The sequence below is a fragment of the Ursus arctos genome, unplaced genomic scaffold (assembly GCF_023065955.2).
Source record: "Ursus arctos isolate Adak ecotype North America unplaced genomic scaffold, UrsArc2.0 scaffold_5, whole genome shotgun sequence".
In the NCBI taxonomy this organism is placed as follows: Eukaryota; Metazoa; Chordata; class Mammalia; order Carnivora; family Ursidae; genus Ursus; species Ursus arctos.
In genome coordinates, this window is record NW_026623067.1 from 78960284 (window position 1) to 78982877 (window position 22594).

General features: G+C 37.1%; 1 long non-coding RNA gene across 3 annotated transcripts in view; it reads left to right on the top strand.

Annotated features, from left to right (window-relative positions):
- Positions 1 to 22594, top strand: part of LOC130542731 (uncharacterized) — a 206595-nt gene that overhangs the window by 42447 nt on the left and 141554 nt on the right. For all 3 annotated transcript variants that reach the window (XR_008957473.1, XR_008957475.1, XR_008957474.1), the window contains 2 exons: positions 4202 to 4357; positions 21035 to 21316. This is a non-coding gene — a long non-coding RNA (uncharacterized LOC130542731). The remainder of the gene's footprint in view (positions 1 to 4201; positions 4358 to 21034; positions 21317 to 22594) is intronic.

Below are 22594 nucleotides of genomic sequence, written 5' to 3' on the forward strand. Positions count from 1 at the left end.
CTCATCTCCCAGTATACCTTATACAGGTATTTGTGAAACTTCCCTGTCCTCTACAAGCATTTGGGCTTGCTGCTTCCTATTGCTGTCTGCAGTAGGCAAAGCAGTCCTCTTCTATTCCTGTCCTTATTTTAAAGTATATTCATCAGACATACTTAGCCCAAGTTCCAGAGGGTCAACAGGAATATGAAATTATTACAGCAGCTGCTTCCACCCACAAAATTTAGAAAAACAGAAAACATTCTGGAATTAATCATGATCAGTGCAGCAGGTATACCGTAAGCTAGTATTTCTCAAAAGTATGGTCAGAGGACCTCTTGTATCAGAATCTTCTAGGGAACTGGTGGAAAATACAGATTCCTTGTTTGCATCTCTATTATAAGAGTTGAAATCTTCCTGGGGGGGGGTTGGGGCAAGAGTGGCATTTTCTTATGTTTCCCAATTGGTTTTTAAGCAAACTAAATTAGAACCCTTGGTTAAGTGCTACTTAGCACATACACACCAAAAGAGCAATACCCCCAGAACCAATATACGTCACTGTCTAGATGAGCAGTGTCCAGTAAAAAAGTGATGCAAGCTACATATGTAATTTTCAGTTTTCTAGCAGTTAGATTGAAAAGGTAGAAAGAAACAGATGAAACTAATTTTAGTAATGTATTTATTTAAACCACTTGCTCAAAATGCTATCTTTCAACATGTGACTAATAAAAATTAATGAGATAAGTTCTTTTTTTGTATTAAGTTTTGAAATTCAGTAGATATTTTGTATCTAAGGAAACTCTCAACTTGGACTAGCCTCATTTCCAGCGGTCAGTAGCCACACGCGGTCAGTGCCTACTAGATGGGAAGCAGCAGGTCTCGACTCGCATTGCTGTTACCAGCCATAGGCCATAGGCCAAAAGAGTATTGGTATTTTCTGGAGTGAGGGATGAGACAGAAGAAAAATTAAATAATAAAATAAAGTTTAAAAATAAGTAAAATAATATATAAAATTAAGTCAATTAAAAATAAAACAAAATAAAATCAAATATAAAGGCTTTTCGGTTCCAAACTCACCAAGAGACCAAGTAATTGCTGTCGCTTCTTCAGGAGCCAAGTCCAGGGACTGCGAGGTTTAGCATGTTCAGGCCACAGGCTTCCCTGAGATCCTCCTCTTCTTTCTTTTTCTGAATTATTATGTTATCGCCTAGGGTTCTTGTTGTTTTGGTCCACCATCCTGAGTGTGGCCTCTGCTCAATAACGAAGAGCCCACTTTGTAAACTGCCTTAACGCTAGTAGAACCCCAGCTTCGTTGGCTCGTCTCACTGGTGCCACCGTTCTAAGTGCTTCCCAGCACCCTAGGCACAGCAGCTCATTAAGAAGGCCCTCTGCCACGTCTCACTCATTCCCCAAATCCATTCTGTCAGCGTTGAAATTGCACCGTCTGGATTATTCTCCCTGTAGTGATGTCATCATTCTTTTCTGCCTCCTGTTCCTGGTCCGGCAGGGGTTGCTCTATTTTCTCTGGAGTTACATACTACTCTTTCTGCCCTGGCTGAAGGATAGGATGAAGAGGTAAATGGCGTGGAGAACACAGAGCACTGCAGCAATGTGATTGGCATTGCAAAGTCCGAAGTTTACATACTGGGACTCTGCCTTGGGGCTATCCTGATACTCTAGAACTGAATCTTTGTCTTCACCAAGTCCGTGGTCCACTTATTTGATCCTGTCTTGGTGCAATACCCGTGTTCTTCTTGTGGGGATTTGCCCATAAATAATGCAACAGCCCTTCAAGTTTGGGGTTCTTGAGTGACCTGACCTCCCAAACTTTAGCTATGTACTCAATTTGGTCATCTTAACTACACCAGATGTTGGTGACCAGAATTTTAAACTCGGAATTACAGGTTATTAGTTTGGGCTTTGGCCAGTCAGGACCATGTGAGCCTCCAGAGATTTCTCTTGTGTAGGTTAGAGGCAGACTGAGAGGCCATTTTCCGAGACCTGTACCCTAAACTTGAACCCTCAAATTATACTACTTGAGTGGACCTAAGTGCAAGAAAACATGAATACAAGGAAAAAATGAATCATAGAAACAAAAGGAATTTCTTTCAGAGGCCTAAACTTGAGTTGGTATAAACCTAACCTCCTAAACTTTCTTAGGGCTGCAGTTATGGTATAGTTCATCTGGGGAATGAGAGCTGTATGAGAAGGACTTTTCCAATCACTATGCCACATTAAAGGTTAGCTGTCCGCATTTGCAGGCTCAAAGAATACCAGGCCACTGACGGAGCTTTAAAACTGGTCATCACTCAAAAAATGTCACCTAAGAAAGAAAAACTCAGTGAAAAATACGGAGACATCCAGGACAGCTTCTGAATATCTTTCTAGATGGTGGTACCAGTATCCAAGATAAACAATAAAAGAGAAAGCCATTCTGTGGAAGCATGTGATGAGTTCAGTCTTGGCAGGGAGTGTTTGAGTCCTGTGTGATATCCAGGGACAAATGGGTAGTAGGCAGTTGGATATACTGATCTGAAGCTTAAATTACAGGGTTTTGGGGTAGGGATAAAGATCGGTGAGGCAGAAGAAAAAGGGTCGTCATTAAAAGTTGAAGGGTTAACTAGTGCAGAAAAGGAAAGGGGTGTGGGTATTGCTATGATGGTTCTGATGTAAAACTCCTCATTAGCTCTTCTTATGCCCAGGCAGATGTCCTCCTTGACTTTTAGTGTCTTTTTTAGGAATAGTTCTCATAATGGAGTTGAGAACATATTCATCACAATATTTGAAATGCCTATTAAAAAATTAAAATTTCTAGGCCCCTTCCAGACCTGTCGTATTATAATATCTCAAACTATTATGTAAGAATCTCTGGCTTGGGGGCACCTGGTGGCACAGTGGGTTAAGTGTCTGCCTTCAGCTCAGGTCATGGTCCCAGGGTCCTGGGGTGGAGCCCTTCATCTGGCTTCCTGCTCAGCAGGGTGTCTGCTTCTCTCTCTCTCCCTGTGCCCCTCCACCTCCCCCTGCTGTTCTCTCTCTCTTGCTCCTGTGTTCTCTCTTGCTCCTGCTCTTTCTCTTTCTATCTCACTCGTGCTCTGTCTCTCAAATAAATAAATAAAATCTTAAAAAAAAAAAAGAATCTCTGGCTTGATAACTATGGTTCCACTGAAGGTAACAATTGATGTAACCAAGTTTAGTGTATGTATCAGTTGCCTAGATGCTTGTTAAGAATACAGATTCAGCAGGTCTAGGAAAAGGCCAAGAGATTTGCATTTTTATTCAACATGCCATAACTGTGATCACCTGATTCCACTTTGAGAAATAATATTGAGTATTTGTCTATCTGAGTGATCCCAAGATAGGTATAGAACAGGGTTTCTTTTTTGTTTTATTTTGTTTTTTTTAAAGTATAATTAACATACAATGTTATATTATTTTCTGGTGTACAGCATATTGATTTGACAATTCTATATATTACTCAGTATTTACAGTGGTTAAGTGTAGCCACTATCTATCACCAATATTACATTATTTTTACAATATTACTGACTACATTTCTTATGCTGTACTTTTTATCTCTGTGTCTTACTTATTTCTTAATTGGACTTTTGTACCTCTTAATCCTCTTTATCTATTTTGCCCATCCCCCTACCCACCTCGTCTCTGGGCAACCGACAGTTTGTTCTCTATATTGAAGAGTCTGTTTTTGTTTGTTTATTTGTTCATTTTTTTTTTATTACAGGTGTAAGTGAAATCATATGGCATTTGTCTTTCTCTGCCTGACTTATTTCACTTCAGATAATACCCTTTTAGTGTATCCATGTTGGCGCAAATAACAAGATGTCATCCTTTTTTATGGCTGCATAATATTCCATTGTATATACACACCACATCTTCTTTATTCATTCAGCTATTGATGGACACTTAGGTTGCTTCCATATCTTGGCTACTGTAAATAAGTAATGCTGCAGTAAACATAAGGGTGCACATACCTTTTTGAATTAGTATTTTTGTTTTCTGTGGGTAAATATCCAGTAGCAGAATTACTGGGTCATATGATATTTCTATTTTTAATTTTTTTGAGGAAACTCCATACTGTTTTCCACAGTGGCTGTACCAGTTTGCATTCCCACCAACAGTGCACAAGGCTTTCCTTTTCTCCACATCCTCACCAATATTTGTTATTTCTTTTTTTTTTTTTTAAAGATTTTATTTATTTATTTGACAGAGAGAAAGACAGCCAGCAAGAGAGGGAATACAACCAGGGAGAGTGGGAGAGGAAGAAGCAGGCTCCCAGCAGGGGAGTCTGATGCGGGGCTCAATCCCAAGGATCCAGGATCACGCCCTGAGCCGAAGGCAGACGCTTAACGACTGAACCACCCAGGTGCCCCTGTTATTTCTTTTCTTTTCTTTTTGATATTAGCCATAGAACAGAGTGCCTTTTTTTTTTTTTTTTAGATGTTGTATATTTATTTGGCAGAGAGAGAGAGAGAACACAAGCAGGGGGAACAGCAAGCAGAAGGAGAAGCAGGCTCGCTGCTAAGCAGGGAGTCCAATGTAGGGCTTGATCCCAGGACCCTAGGATCATGACCTGAGACAAAGGCAGATGCTTAGCTGACTGAGCCACCCAGGAGCCCCCTAGACAGAATTTCTTAACCTGAAATTCAAATACCCCCAAGGAACCCAAGATTAGAATTTAGGGTATCCACAAACTTGGATGGGAAAAAAATACATTTTTATTTTCAGTGACTTCCAACTAAAGCTTAGCATTAAAAAAATTGTAAATGCAAGCAAGGAGCCACAGAAATAAGAGTGGTTCCTCTAACTTTATCATCAGTAGAAAACATGTATTTTCATATCACATTAGAACTGTTGCAAATGTCTTGAAATATTGTTTACAACCATCACTACTCTGAAATTATGGTAGTTATCAGATTGCCACTAGATCTCATTTGATGAAGAAAAATACATATTACTCTAAAATTAGATTAAAAAATTTTTGATAACTATGACTCAACAAAGTTGGGTTCTTTCATAATTTTACATATTTTTAATGCATTTAAAAATTATTATGAGAGGAATTCTATGGTTATATTAAAATGTGAAAAAGTCTGTGGCACAAAAAAGTTAAGGACCTTGGTGTAGGGAAGTTTCCTTATTGAGACATTGTAGAGGTGTATTGCTCAATTCTGTGAAGAAAAAAAGTGCACAAGTACTTACTCATCAAGAAATTCTTGTCCCAGCCCCGACTCCTCATTCCTGAGTTAGTTTTCACTTTAGTATTTCTTCTCATTGTCTACACATCTCCTCTGATTTGTTTATTACTCCTTAATGATTGAATGGCTGTGTTTTCCATCAAGAATAGCAAATTTAAACACAGATCTCAAGCCCATTATGAACATTAATTAATGCCTGACATCTCTTAATTAGGTAGGTAAAAACTACAATCATTTCATAGTTGGGAAAATCGGGTCCAGGCAAGTTTGGTGACTTGTTCTTAGGCCATCCAAGGAATTGCTGCTAATTTCCAGAATCATTGATTATTCTCACATGCAAACAGGTTTTTTTCCCCATCATATACCAATCTGTTGCAGAAACAAGCAACGTATTTTGCAAAATATTTCATCGATATAGGTATGGAAATAATCTTTCTTAAGGTAGAAACATTTGGTGGTATCAATAGTCATACTACTCCAATACCAATAATTTATTTGCTGGATTGTTCTCTGAAAAATAATAGATGTCCTGGTAGGAGGGAAGAAGCCCCAACCCAAAATAAACCATTAAGAACTACTATCCATTTTGAAATAAAACAATTTGTTTCTTCTTCTGTTTAGAAGTTTAGCAGTAAGAGAAACAGAGGGCAACAAAATGAACATGAGTCAACAAAATGCATTGACTTGGGGATGCCTGGGTGGCTCAGTCAGTTAAGCATCCAACTCTTGGTTGTGGCACAGGTCTGGTACTCACGGGTCCTGAGATTGAGCCCCACATTAGGCTCTGTGCTCACAGGGAATTTGCTTGAAGATTCTCTCCCTCTGCCCCTCCCCAACCCCCTCTCAAATAAACAAATAAATCTTTAAATAAAATGCACTGACTTAACTTTTGCTCTTAAGACACCACACACAATCAGTGAGTAAAGACATTTTTTGGTCTTTTCGTGGTCAATTCGTTTCTTATGGATTCATGTTGCCTTGATCAATGGTGTTTGTGTGTCCGATCTTAATCTAACTTTTTTGTTGTTTGACTAGTCCTTCTGGTTTGACAGCATACTGTAAAAAATTAGAAAATTCTTTGTGAATCATCTTTTAAGTGATATTTACTTTTATCTTTTGCTTTGCTAAATTCCTACTGGCCTGGCAAGGAAGTGAAACAGAGGACATACAAGCAAAAATGAAGGAATTTTCTCCTTATAGAAAAATTCCCATTAGTATATGGAGAGGGAATGAGGTAAATCTAAAATCTTTATTAAACAAACACCATGGTGACAGTTATCAGAGGCAAAAAACATTGAAGGATGCTAAAATTAGTGGGCAAAAGTTTGAGAAACAGGATATTTGCATGGTCTTAAACTACCTCCCCTAAGACATTTATTAATGACAAGGGAAAGGGAATGAGCACATAGAGAAACTTGACAGATACCAAGCACTACGTCTCCTGGTATGCACTAAGAAGGGCACAATGCCATTTCTGTCCTGTTCCTGCCCAAAATGTAAAACCTTGATCTAAACATGAGGATGCATCAGAAAAAACCAAATTGAGGGATATCTGACAAAATAAGTTCACCAGGACTCTTCCAGAGTGTCAAAGTCATGAAACTCAAAGAAAGACCAAGGAACTGTGACAGACTGAACGCTAAGTAGATGTGACAACTAAATGCACTGTGGCATCCTGGATTAGATATGGAGCAGAAAATGGCCCATAGTAGAAAAATAGTCACCAGTTTAAAATCTGTAGTTTAGTCCCAGTAGTGTACCAGTATTAACTACCTGGTTTTGACGACTGTACTGTGGTATGTAAAATGTTAACGTTGGGGAAGCTGGATGAAGGATATGTAGCAAATCTACTACTTTGGTAATTTTCTGTCATTCTGAAATTATTTTAAATTAAAATTTTAAAAATCAAGAAGTCTTTTGTGGCAATTTTCTAAATAACTCTCCATTGGCGATGTGGGAAAAGGAAGATTGTGGTGGCTTTGAAATATCTGGATGTCTTTCCAACTCAGTCCTGTGTTAGATAGACAATAATTCCTTGCCTGTGCATATGCAGTTTGATACTTTACTCTTTCAAATGCATAGAAGATTATAGCTTTTTTCTATATGAAGTACACTAGTTTTTCCTCGAATGGCACTCAAAAAATGTTGTATAAAATGTGAATAATGATTGTTGTCCTGTCTACCCTGCTTTTCCCTGCTGAACTTACAGGGTTGTCATAAAGTATAAAAACAGATAAAGGAAGTAGAAAGTATTTTGCAAGTTGTAAACATTGTATATGTGTAAGGTGTTAGTTTGATTATTGATGGAAAATTGTCTAAGGTATTTTTATGATTTATATATACATTGTATCAGTTTCTCCTCTTACTTCTCCTGTACTCTAGTGATATTCCTACTTGTTTACCAGGCTTATAAATTCAAAATTGCCCTTGAAGATGAGAACTAAAGGAGAGGAGATGGGTATCAGTTACCAAAACTCCAGCTAGTCGTCTTAAAACATGTTCCTCACCTTTATCCCAAGCTTTTATTTATTTATTTTTTAGATTTATTTATTTATTTTAGAGAGAGAGTGTGTGTGCGGGCTGTGGGAGGGGCAAAGGGAGAGGGAGAAAGAGAATCCTCAAGAAGACTCCCTGCTGAGCACAGAGCCAGACATGGGGCTTCATCCCAAGACCCTGAGATCATGACCTGAGCCAAAATCTAGAGCTAGTCGCTTGACTGACTGAGCCACCCAGGTGCCCCTGTCCCACACTTTTATTCTCTCCTATGACATATGAAATCATAAACCAAAAAAGGAAATTTTAGGGCAGAATAGGGGTCCGGAAGAGGGCTAGTTAGTGTTTTAAGCATGCCTAATTATAAGAATCCCCTAGTGAAGTCATTTCAAGTATGACCTCCAAATTCATAATCTATGAAGAGAATTCTAGGATCTATATTTTATTTATTTATTTTTAAAGATTTTATTTATTTACTTGCCAGAGAGAGAGAGCGCAAGTGAACAAGCAAGGGGAGCAGCAGGCAGAGGGAGAAGTAGGCTCCTCACTGAGCAAGGAGCCCGATTCGGGTCTTGATCCCATGACCCTGGGGTCATGACCTGAGTTGAAGGCAGACCCTTAACTAACTGAGCCACCCAAGTATTCCTAGAATCTATATTTTAAATATGCTTTCACCTGGTTATTATTGGCAGGCAAATTAAGAAACACTCTTACTTTATAAATAAATTGAGAGAAAATGACCAAATTTACTTAAAAAATTGTATACCCTATCTTTGGTAAATATTAATATGGGCAATATAGTCTAGAATAGGAAACAATTATATAAACAACTGCAGTAAATGCTTTACTAGGGGACTAACCAAAGCTGAATGCAACGAATTCTCCTTTGGGAGGAGTAGGATCAGGAAAGCCTCTAGAGACTTGTAATATTTCACCTTGTGGCTAGACAATAGAGGACAGATATTCCAAAAAGAAAGAACAATATGCAAAGACACAATGATGTACATGGCATTTTCAGAGGTTAGGAGTGGTCCGGGGCCTGGACTGGTGGGCAGCAGGGCAGTGGTGAAAGATGAAAGAGGAGAGGCAGATTGGTGTCAGATTTTGAAAACCTGAAATACCTTGCTAAAATAATTGTTCTTAAATGAGGGGTGCCTGGGTGGCACAGTGGTTAAGCATCTGCCTTCTGCTCAGGGCGTGATCCTGGCATTCCAGGATCGAGCCCCACATCAGGCTACTCCGCTATGAGCCTGCTTCTTCCTCTCCCACTCCCCCTGCTTGTGTTCCCTCTCTCGCTGGCTGTCTCTATCTCTGTCGAATAAATAAATAAAAAACCTTAAAAAAAAAAAAAGAATTGTTCTTATATGACACCAAAAGCACAAGCAACAAAAGCCAAAAAAAAAAAAAAAATGAAGAGGAATTAAAGTTTCTGTGTAGCAAAGACAACCATCAACAGAATGAAAAGACAACCCATAGAATGGGAGAAGATATTTGTAAACCATTTATCTAATTAGGGATTAATAACTAAAATATAGTTATTTTAGTTATAAATAATAACTATATTTAGTTATATATAATATATAATAATATATAATAATATAATAAATATATTTAGTTATAAATAATAACTCGTAAAACTCAATAGCAAAATAAAAACATTTTAATGGGCTAAGAACTTGAATAGACATTTCTCAAATAGTTATATGAAAAAATGTTGATCATCAGGGAGATGACATCAAAATTGACATATTACCTCACATGTATTAGGCCATTATATATGTGTGTGTGTGTTGGTGAGGATGTGGAAAAATTGGAACATTTGTGCGCTATCGATGGGAGCGTAAAATGGTGTACCCACTATGAAACATAGTATGGAGTTCCTCAAAAAATTAAAAATGTGATCTTGTATGGCCCAGCAATTCCACTTTTGGTTATTTATCCAAAAGAATTGAAAACAAGATCTCAAAGAGATATTTTCATCCCTGTGTTCATTGCAGTTATTCATAATAGCCAAGAGGTGAACACAACCTAAATGTCCATTGATGAATGAGTGGATAAAGAGGATGTAACACACTCACAGACACACTCACAGAAGAATATTTTTCGGCTTAGAAGAGAGGGAGATAGTATGATATGCTACCATATGGATGAACCTTGAAGAAATTATGCTAACTGAAATAACCCAGTCACAGAAGGACAAACACTGCACAATTCCACTCACATAAGGTATCTAAAGTAATCAAACTCAAAGAAACAGAAAGTGGAATGCTGTTTGCCAGGGGAGAGAGAAAGGGGAAGTGGAAGTTGCTTTTCAATCCTGTATTTTCTATTTCCATTTAAATGATAACCAATTGTCTGTTTCTTGAACTTGAATTCTCAGAATAATCTTTCTTTTTTTTTTTTTCTTTTAGAGATTATTTATTTATTTATTAGACAGAGATAGAGACAGCCAGCGAGAGAGGGAACACAAGCAGGGGGAGTGGGAGAGGAAGAAGCAGCCTCATAGCAGAGGAGCCTGACTTGGGGCTCAATCCCATAACGCCAGGATCACGCCCTGAGCTGAAGGCAGACGCTTAACGCTTAACGACTGCACCACCCAGGCGCCCCTTTCAGAATAATCTTTGACCTATTCTTCAAGATTTTCCCTTCCTTCCTTCTTTTCTTTCTTCCTTCCTACTTTCCCATAATTATTGCCAGGCATTGTATTAGTCATTGACAGTACTAGTGAGAAAGCTGGCATAGCTCCCTTTTCTCATGGAGTTTATAATGTAGTGGGGGATACATATAACAAACATAATGAATGAATAAAATAATTACCAGGTAATGTCATAGAAATTTACTGAGATAGAGGGATTGGAGGAGCCAAATTCAGCTAGGCCTCCTGAAATTGAGACCCAAAGAATGAGAAAGTCAATGTCAAATTTTGCTAAAAGGTAAGCGTTTATAAACATTAAAATGTTTTGTTCTGAAGCAGTCATTTCTAGGAGATGGAACGGCAAGCCCACAGACTGGGAGGAAAGATTTACAAGTCTCATTTCTAAGAAAAGTCTTGCATTCATTGCATGTTTACTGCAGCATTACTTAAAATAACCAAGACATGGAAACAACCTAAGTATCCACTGATGGATGAATGGATAAAGAAAATGTGTGTGTGTGTGTATAGATATATACATGTATATGTATATGTATATGTATATGTATATGTATATGTATATGTGTGTGTATATGTATATGTATATATGTATATGTATATGTATATGTACATATATACATATATGTATATATATGTGTATGTATATATACATATATATGTATATCATATATATATATCACATTTTAATATATGGAATATATATCATATTATTCGGCCATAAAAAATAATGAAATCTTGCTATTTGTGACAACATGGATGGAACTTGAGGGCATCATACTAAGTGAAATAAGTCAGACAGAAAAAGACAAATACCACATGATCTTATTTATATGTGGAATCTTAAAAAAAAAAAAAAAAGGAGTTCATAGATACAGTGAAAAGATTGATGGTTGCCAGAGGTGGGGGGTGGGAGTGTTTGAAGGGTATCAAAAGTACAAATTTCCAGTAATAAATAAATCACAAGGGTGTAATGTACAACATCCTAACCATAATTAATAATACTATATTGCATATTTGAAAGCTGCTAATAAGTTCTCATCACAAGAAAAAAAATTTTTAACTGTATAGTAATGGCTGTTAACTAGACTTAGGTAATCGCTTCCCATACATACAAATTTTGAATCATAATGTACACCTGAAATTAATATAATGTTATGTCAATTATACCTCAATAAAAAAAGACTGGTATTCAGAATATAAAAAAATTCACAAAATTCAACAATAAGAAACAGCTCAAAAAACATAAACATTAGTTTTGAAGAGACACATTACTCAAAAAGTCATATTGATGGTAAATAAGCATATGAGAAGACACCAGCACTCACAATGGAAATTCAATTAAAACCACAATGAAATACCGCTATGCATCTATTAGAATAGAAAAAATCCTGACACTATCAAGTGTTGATAAAGATGTGAGACAACTGGAATCCTCATATTTTGCTGGTAAGAATGTAACAGGGTACAGGCACTTTGGAAAACAGTTTGATACTTTTGTTAACTTAAACAATTTAAATATATACTTATATGTTTACCCAAGTTTACCCAAACTTAGTTTTTAGTTTTAGTGCCCACAAAAAATCTGTGCATGAGTATTTCTTTCAGCTTTATCTGTAGTTTTCAAAACTTAGAAACAACTCAAATGTGAATGAATGAATGAACAATCTGTGGTATATCTATGTATTTGAATACTACTTAACAGTAAAAAAGGAGAGGGGCGCCTGGGTGGCTCAGTCATTAAGCGTCTGCCTTCAGCTCAGGGCGTGATCCCAGTGTTCTGGGGTCGGGACCCACATCAGGCTCCTCTGCTGGGAGCCTGCTTCTTCCTCTCCCACTCCCCCTGCTTGTGTTCCCTCTCTTGCTGGCTCTCTCTCTCTCTCAAATGAATAAATAAAATCTTTAAAAAAAAAAAAAAACAATAAAAAAGGAGAAAGAAACCATGATGGATTCATGCAACAGGAATGAATCTCAAATGTATTTTGTTAAGTGAAAGAAGCTAGAACCAAAAGACATCATATTGTATGATTCCACTTACATGGCTTCTGAAAAAGACTAAATTGAGTTGGAAGACAAATCAGTGGTAACCAGGAGTAGAGTGCAGTGATGGGAATGGTGGTTGATTACAAAGAGGCAACAAGCAGGAATTTGGGGCTTGGGGAAACTTCCTGGATTATGACTGTGATGGTATATACAACTCTATGCATTTGTCAAAACCCATAGACATTTCATCACAAAGAGCAGATTATATAAATTTAAATCATGTAAAGTTTTATTATTAATTTCTAGTTTAATTCTCTCATGGTTTGACATTAGGCATTGTATGATTCCTATTTTTTAAAATTTATTAAGTCGTATTTTATGGCCCAAAATGTGGTTTATCTTTGTGAATGTTTGTGAGCTTGAAAAGCATGTGTATTCTGCTTTTGTTGGATGAAGTAGTCTATAGATGTCGCTGTCAATTATATCCCGCTGATTGATGGTGCCGTTGAGTTCGACCATGTTCCTACCAATTTTCTGTCTCCTGGATCTATCCACTTCTGAGAGGGAGTGTGGAAAGACTCCAACTATGATAGTAGATTTGTTTACTTGTAGTTCTACCAGTTTTTGCCTCATGTAATTTGATCCTCTTTTGTTAAGCACATACACATCCAGAATTGTTATGTCTTCTTGGAGAATTGAACCCTTGATCATTATGTAGTGCTCTTATTTATCCCTGATAACTTTCCTTACTTTGAAGCCTGGTCTGTCTGAGGTTAATATAGCTACTCTTGCTTTCTTTTGATTAGAATTAACCTGGTCTATTTTTTCTATCCATTTACTTTTAATCTATCTCTGTCATTGTATTTGAAGTAGGTTTCTCATAGACAACATATAGTTGGGACATGGTTTTTGGTCCCCTTTGACAATCTCTGTTTTTTCATTGGTGCATTTAGATCATTGACATTCAAAGTGATTTTTATAAGGTTGTATTAATATTTACCTTACTTGTTACTGCTTTCTATTTGTTGCCCTTTTTTTTGTTCTCAGTTATGTCTTCTCTTTTTCTCCCTTTTATGGCTTTAACTGAGCATTTTATATTATTCCATTTTCTCTCATTTCTTAGCATGTCAGCTATATTTCTTTTTTTTTTTCTTTTTTTCATTTGAGAGAAAGAGAGCACATGAGAAGCTGGTGGGGGGTGGTGGTGGTGGTGGTGGTGGTTGGGACAGAGGGAAAGGGAGAAAGAGAGAATCTTAAGCAGTCTCCACACCCAGTGCAGAGGCCGACATGGGGCTTGACCTCACGACCTGATATCATGGCCTGAACCAGAATCAAGAGTAGGATTCTTAACTAACTAAGCCACTCAGACACCCCTCTGTTATACTTTTTTTTTTTTTTTTAACTTTTTTTAGTGGTTGCCCTTGAGTTTACAATATACACTAACAACTAATCCAAGTCAATTTTTAAATAACACTATACTACTTTCTGGGTAGTATAAATACCTTATAACAACAAAATAATCCTAATTCCTTCCTCCCATTCCTCCTATCATTGCTGCCCATCATTTCACTATATAAGCATACATAAGATATTCATAGGCATCATAATCAAATTCATTGTTACCGTTATTATTTTGAACTAACAGTTATCTGTTCAATCAATTAGGAATAAGAATAATGAGGGGCACCTGGGTGGCTCAATTGGTTAAGCCGCTGACCTTTGACAGATCATGATCTCAAGGTTGTGAGACTGAGCCCGGTGTGGTTGGCTCCACAGCCAGCATGCAGCCTGCTTAAAATTCTCTCTCACCCTCTACCTTTGCCCCTTCCCACCTCCCTCTCTAAAAAAAAAAAAAAAAAAAGAGAGAGAGAGAGAAATGAATTTTTATTCTACCTTCACTTATTTCTTCTTCAGCGCTTTTCCTTTCTTTATGTAGATCTGAGTTTTTAACCTATATTATTTTCCTTCTCTCTACATTTCTTTTAACATTGTTTGCAAAGCAGTTCTACTGGCAACACATTCTCTCAATTTGTGTTTGCCTGAAAAAGTGTTTATTTCTCTTTAATATTTGAAGGATAATTTAACAGGGCATAGAATTCTAGGTTGGTGGTTTTTTCCTTTAAACACTTAAATAAATATTTTACTCCACTCTCTTCTTGCTTGCATGGTTTCTAAGAAGTTGGATGCAAGTCTTGTCTTTGCTCCTTTATAGGTAAGGTGTTTTTATGCTCTGGTTTTTTTCAGGATTTTTCCTTCATCTCTGATTTTCTATAATTTGACTATGATAGACCTAGGTGTAGTGATTTTTTTATTTTTATTTTTTATTTTTATCCTGCTTGGTATTCTCTGGGTTCCCTGGATCTGTGATTGGGGTCTGACATTAATGTGGGGAAATTCTCAGTCATTATTGTTTCAAATATTTCTTCTGTTCCTTTCTCTTTCTTCTCTTTCTGGTATTCCTATTATGTGTGTGTTACACATTTTGTAGTTATCTCATAGTCCTTGGATATTCTGTTCCTTCCCGCCCCCCACAGTCTTTGCTCTTTTTGCCCTTCAATGTTCAAGGATTCTATTGATATATCCTCTGGCTCAGAGATTCTTTTCCTCAGCCATGTCCAGGGTACTAATAAGCCCATCAAAGACATTCTTCATTTCTGCTACAGTGACTTTTATCTCTAGCATTTCTTTTTGATTCTTTCTTATGATTTCCATCTACTTATATTACCCATCTGTTCTTCTTGCATTCTATCTACTTTATCCATTAGATGCCTTAGCCTATTAATCATAGTTGTTTTAGATCCTCAGGCTGATAATTCTAATATTCCACTGTGTCTGGTTTTGATATTTGCTTTGTCTCTTCAAATTATGTTTTCTGCCTTTTGGTGTGCCTGGTAATTTTTCTTGGTGTTTGGACATAATGTACTGGATAAAAGGAACTACTGTGAATAGGCCTTTAGTGATGTGGTGTTGAGGTGTTGGGCGGAGGGAAACATTCTATAGTCCTGTGATTAAGTCTCAGTCTTTCAGCAAGACTATGTTTCTGGACTAGGAACCTCTCAAGATTTTCTCAATTTTAATCAGCTCCCTTAGGGGAATCAAGACAGCTAGAGTGGGCTGGAGTTGGGTGTTTCCCTTCCCCTAGGTCATTTAGGTTCTGCTAATACTCCAACAGATGAAGCTCGGGTCAGCTAGTTTCCCCTGAGGATAGGGAGAGGGCAGGCTTTGTTTAGAAAAACAGAATGCTCTGGAGTACTTAAAAATGGTTCTTTTTCCCCTCTCCCTGCCAGAAGCACAAGGGGATTTTAATCAGATATTTAGTGTGGGAAACTGGTCCAGCTATTGGAGATACATCTCACAATATTTGGGGGACCCTTCTATCACAGGGTCACCTTGGAGTTTTTAACTCTCAGTGTTGTCCATTTTGGGCCTACAGCAATTTGTCACTTATAGTTCAGGTTTTCTATTCTCATAATGCTTTCCAGGCAGTTTCTTCTCTTGAGTCTCTGGCCTACTAAGCTGCTGCTCCCTGTATTCATCTGTCTTTCTAATCTTGGGGGCAGCAATTTGCCCTGTGTCCTCTCTTCTCTGTCGATCCCAAAAGAGTCGTCAATTTTTCAGTTTGTTCAGCTTTTTACTTGTTATTAGGATGAAGTGGCAACTTCCAAGCTCCTTACGTGCGAAACGAAATTGAAGTGAGAACATGTAAATTTTTAAAAAATCAAGCAAGGTAAGGACCAACACAAAGCTTTTGGATTTTTTAGCTTATATATGTCATTGGTGACTGAGAAGTTTTGATAGAGTAGGGCTCATTGGATCCAAATTGCATTATGTTTAAGAGGAAATGAGGTGAGTAAACATAAAATGTATTGTGGGTAACATAAGAAGTTTGGCTATAAAGGGGAAAAGGGAGGTAGCTGGATGAGAATATGAGTCCATAAAAGTTTTAAATTTATTATGTGAGACCAATTAGAAATAAAAGTAATAAAAATGTATAACACTTCTACTGAGGAAATTATAGAATTTAATAAAAGATATAAAATATCCAAATATGTAGCTATATCATGTTCACTGATGAGATAATGTCATAAAAAAGTTTCAATGTTCCCTGAATTAATTTATAAATCCAAACAATCTCAATAATTATGCTAATAGATTTTTTTGTATGTGGGCTTTGCCAAGTGGATTCCAAAATTCATTAGGACAAGCAAATGTGTAAGATTGCCAAAATAATCTCTGAAGAAATTGGAAATTGCCTCATTAGTTTTCAAGACACATTATAAAGCTGTATTGATAGAAACAGTTTGGTAATGGTGTAGAAATAGAAATTGGCCTGAGTGGTAGAGGATTTTTATAAACTTATCAGGTGGTGACTCTAAATGCTGCTACCTTTACCATGTATTCTCCTTATTGAAGCAAAATAACACAATCTCTGGCAAGTGGTATGCAGCTAGTGCACTGGCAAATGTTTTATTCCCTCTACATCATTGAAGAGGCAATTTGCTTTCACGTGGTCAGATCAACAAAACATAGTCACTTTTGCTTTTAGCTCTAGAGCTCTCTGTCATAATCCAGACTACGAAATCTATGAAATCTTGCTAAGAGATCTATTGGACAGGAAGTAGCAAATATTTTTGCCAGAAGGTAGGAGAAAAACCCCATGGAAACTTGCGGGGGTGGGTCGGTGGTGGTTCTAGGGCTCTAGAGGTTTGGAATGTACTGAGATCTCTCCTTCAAAGTAAAAATTAAGTTGATGTATCTTCCACCTACTAACGTTCAGAAAGAGATCTAATGCTTTGTGGGCCCCCTTGGGTTCTGGAGCCGGTATGTGCTTCATCGGAGTGATTTACTTTGCACATTTACTGAGTTTCAAATGGGGCTCAGAGAGAAAGAAAGCCCTGAAGCTGGTCCAGAGCACAGTACAAGCTCATCTACCAATTAGACTGTATGAATCAGCAGGTCTGTCGCTTTGAGGCCTGTTCAGTGAAGCTACTGGCAAACCCTCATAAGAGAATGACAACGCATGCACCTAGAATTTAAAAACCATGCAGATATCCATTCTCCTTTTGAGAAGTGGCACATTTCTTGCTACTAGTACCACTTAGTGCTAGTTGGGACTAAATACCTAATCATGCATGGGACACCAAGTGACCAGGCAATCAGAGATGACTGTCGTGAGCTGGGTATTATCTGATCCACAAAGCTCTGAAGTTGAATATGAACAGCAGTACTCCATGATAAATAGTGGTGTGAGACAAAGCCCAAAGAGATATTAAATATATAATTTGATTCAGTTAAGGTTCAGACTCTCATGACACCCTCTCCTACTGCTCCTTCAACTCACATCTGTGACCTCATGGGACGTTCCCTCAGACCGGATGACTGAGGAAGAAGAAATTCAGGCCCAGTTTACAGATGATTCTTCATGATATACTATCACAGATGGAAGTGAATTGTAGCATAATTATGGCCCAATTCAGAGGTGGTCTGAACAGATAGGAAATGAAATACTTTCATTGAACAGAACTTTAAGCAGTATACCTGCTTACCCACTGTGCCTGAAAGGAGATATGGCCAGAGGTGTGGATCACATGAGTAGTGGCTCGTCTTGGTGGTAGGTATTCAGAGACTTATAAAGAAGAATATAGATGTACCTTTTAGAATGAGGACAGAATATGAAGATTTGTCTCATGTGAATTCCTACCAAAAGTTACAAACTAGAGTCTAGCAATTGCTAGCTAGACACAATGACAAATTATGTGGATAACACTTAGCCACTTAACCCCAGTGCTCACTTAAGAATTTACAAACAGGGATAGGGATTATACATGGCTCAACACCATAATCTCACTCTCATCAAAGCTCATCTGGCTACCACAATTGCTGAGTGTTTGACTAGCCAATAGCACAGATCACCATCAAACCTCTGAAATGGCAACATTCCCGAGGAAGAGCAGCTAGAAATTTCATAGCAGGTTGATTACCTTAAATATATTCTTATTTGGGATAAATTTGATTAAATTTTTGAAATTTACCTTCCCTGCCTGAAATATCTCTATCAGCACCACAATCGATGAACCTAGTAATATTATATTCACTATTGCAGTATTCCACAATGCAAGAGGATTTCTGTAAGTGTGGCCCATGGAAACTTAGGTATCTCCAGGACTCCTTCGGGAAAGCTGTGAGATCAAAACTGTATTTTAATAGAACAAAGGCATAATTTGCCATTTTCTTCATGTTCATTTATACTGATGGTGCACAAGCAATAGTGAGCAAAACCTTTGGCTCCTTAGCATACATCAAGAAAGGGGCATCAAATAGGACTAAGAGCCAAATGATAATTCACTACCAGGCACTCACGGAAAAAGATTTTCGCAGAATGTACTAATGAGGTAGTAAAAATGATTAAATTTATTAAAACTTGACCCGTTAGGTTATGTCTTCTTCATATTCTGTGTGCCAAACAAGAAGTCATGCATATAGCACTTTTGCTACATATCAAAACACAATGTTAGTCTTGTGCGATTACATAAGTTGCAAGCTGAACTAGTTGCTTTTTCTCATGGGGGCACCATTTTTACTTGACAGAGCTATTGACAGAAAATCAGGATTATTCAGACTTGCATATTGGGCAGATATTTTCTCAAAAATGAATGAAGCGAGCTTGTCACTTCAAGGAATATAATTGACAATATTTTGTTTCTTATGAAAAAATTGAAGCTTTCAGCTAAGTTAGAATTTTGGAAAACATCCACCTCTGTGAGCTTAAGCTTTTCAATAAAGATTTAAAAAATTCTATCAATGGTGAAATTAGTGAATGTGATTTTTTTTTTTGATATTGTATAATGAAATGTGTCACCATTTGGAAGGTCTGAGTAACTCAGTGAACCAACAGTTTTCATATGATCAAAGCATGAAGTTACAAAATCATGCATGGTAAAAAATTCATTTAAAGTGCAAAGTAGACCAATAGTTTTAATGTAACACAGTACATTAAATGCCAAATTTAAATATAAGGCAAAAGACAAATTGAGAAAACTATTTTCAATACATATTAACACTATCAGAAGCAAAAAGTGCATTATATTAACGAGTATAACAGATCATTGAGCCGTTTCTACTTGCTCAGGTATGAAAATGAAAACTTTTTAAAAATCATTGCTTGAAAGTGTGCTGTGTGGAATTTTCTTTTTCATCCCTTAACACTTTCTTGAATAGAGTCCAAAACCTTCTAGTCACTTTGTTATTAAACAGATCCTGAATAGTTTAAAACCACAACCTCATATGCCCATCTTTAGTATTACAAGAAGCTGTTTCTCTGGCTAATGGGAATGACTTCAGGGAATGGGTGTAGGGGGAAATACTACAAAAACTGTACAGTGTCCAAATAATCAAAAACGATTATTCTGAATCCTATTCCGTGCTCTCTGGTCCTGTGTTTTTTGTTTTTGTTTTTAGATTTTATTTATTTGTCACAGAGAGAGCACAAACAGGGGGAGTGACAGGCAGAGGGTGAAGCAGGCTCCCTGCTGAGCAAAGAGCTCAATGCTGGGCTTGATCCCGGGACTCGGTTCCAGGACCCTGAGATCATGGCCTGAGCCGAAGACAGACACTTACCTGACTGAGCCACCCAGGCACCTGTCCAGTCCAGTCTCATGTTTTATCTGGCATGGCAGATAGGGGGTGTGAGGAGGCTGGGAGAAATAAAGTTGTTTTTGCTGCTTCTTTGTAAACCTTGGGGATACAGGAACTGTCTGGTCGCAGTTTTGGGGGACATTTTGATGTTGCTCTTTCGCATGTGGGATACCTTGCACCTCTGAACTTCAGCTTTAGAGCTGAACCTAGATTCTTGATAGTAGACATCCTATTCTGTAAGAAAAATACTGGGGTACCTAGGTGGCTCAGTTGGTTAAGTGTCCAACTCTTGATTTCAGCTCAGGTCATAATCTCAGGGTTGTGAGATTGAGCCCCACATTGGGCTTTGTGATGCACATGGAGTCTGCTTGAGATTCTCTGTCTCCCTCTCCCCCTACCTCCCACCCCTGCTTGCTCTCTCTCTAAAAAGGAAAAAAAAAAAGAAGAAGAAGAAGAAAGAAAAAAGAAAAATACTAATGCTACAATAGAAACATGACCAAAAAGCTTAAACAGAAAATCCATAGGAATATAAATGACTAATAACAATTTTTGTCTAGTAAAAATTTTACATGTTACATTACCATTAAAAAAATGTTTCAAGGTTGTGATGTGATAGCGCTTTTCATACACTGCTGATGGGACTTTCAACCAGAATAGCAGGTCTGAAGAATAATTCGATTACTTGTGTTGAGAATCACAGATATCCTCATACCCACTGATCTACGAATTCTTTTCCAGTAATCTACTCAAGAAAATGATCTTAGAGGCTGCCAAAGATATATGAGCAAAAATAATCTCCGTGAAATTATAAGAGTAAAATTACAACTGCTTAATTAGCCAGAAAGAGGAGAATTGTTAAAATATGATGTAATTATATGATTGTAATATTATATAGCTTTATTAGTGTTCTCCAGAGAAACAGAGAAAATTATATATTCTCTAATGCCATATATACACATATGTTCTTCATACCTGATGCTCTTTTTCTCTCTCTAAATATATATATTTATATAATAAATTCATATATATGAATATAGAAATTATTTATGAATTATGACTATATTAATATGTGAATTTATTATAGGAATTGGACCATGCAGCTTTGGGGTGGAAAAGTCCCATGATCTGCCATCCGCAAGCTGGAGAACCAAGAAAGCTGGTGGTATAATTCAGTAGGAAACCAAAGGCCTGACAACAGGGAGTCCCTGGTGTGAGTCCCACAGTCTGAAGGCCCAAGACCAAGAGCTCTGATATCTGATATCCAGAAGAAGATGGAGTCCCAGCTCAGGAAGAGATAATTAGCCCTTCTGGAGCCTTTTTTCTATTCAGATGCCCTCAAAGGATTAGATGATACCCACCCACTTTGGTGAGTGTTGATCTTCTTTACTCAGCCTACTGAATCAAACGTTAATCTCTTCCAGAAACACTCTCACAGACATACCCAGAAAAAATATCTTACCAGCTATCTGGGCATCCCTTAGCCTGGTCAGGTTGACACATAAAATTAACCATCACAATAGCCAATAAAAATAATGCTTTTAAATAATTTTTAAATTTATGGAAATTGCTCAGAGTACAATATTAGATAAATGAAGTTGAATTTAAAAAGTGAGTGCACATTATGAGTCTAAGTTTATTTTTTAGACAGCACACACGCATATAAAAATGGAGGAAAAAGTTTCATGATCATGTATTAAATGAATATTAAGTAAAATGGAATATAAAACTGAATATACATAGTACGAGTCTAAGTTTGCTTTTTAACTACACAAACATATAACAGTGATTGGAAAAACATAATACACTACTGGGTGTATTATTTATGTAATTAAAGTACATTAAAATAATTCTTTGAATGATACAGTCATTCATGTTTGCCATATTTCACTGAATTATTTAAGTGTATAATTGGGAGACAACATCATGTCACTAAAAATATTCACTGAGCACTTTTACATAAATCATTGCTAACCTAAGAAATACCAAAAGATAAGACATAGTCACTGTTCAGAGTCTAGTATAGAACATAGACATCCACGTTAAACACCCACAGGATGTGACAAATTGCCAGTATTAAGAATGCAGGAAGTGGTATAGGAGTTTGACTTCCAAGGGACAAGTGGCAACAGATGAAGTAAGATATAGTTGGGCTTCTATAAAAGGACATAGTTCTTTAAAGAAGAAGAAAGAAATAGAAGCAAAAGATAATATTAAGAGAAGCTTGAAATTTGCTTGACAGTTATAGTAGTTTGTTAGGGCTGTCATAACGAAGTACTAAAACTAGTGGCTTAAAACAATAGAAATTTATTATCTCACAGTTTTGGAAGCTAGAAATCTGAAATTGTTGTTGGCAGGACCATACTCTCTCCAAAACCTCGAGGGGAACCCTTCCTTGCCTCTTCCCAGTTTCTGGTGGTTTGCCAGCAATCCTTAACATTCCTTTCTTGTAGATGCGTTACTCCAATCTTCCACTTTATGTGGTGTTCTCCCTGTGTCTTCATATCATCTTCCTTCTGTTCATGTCTGTCTCTGTGTCTAAAGTTCACCCTTTTATAAAGACACCAGTCATATTGGATTAGGGCCCATCATAATGACTTCATTTTAAGTTGATTGCCTCTGTAAAAACTGTATTTCCAAATAAGGT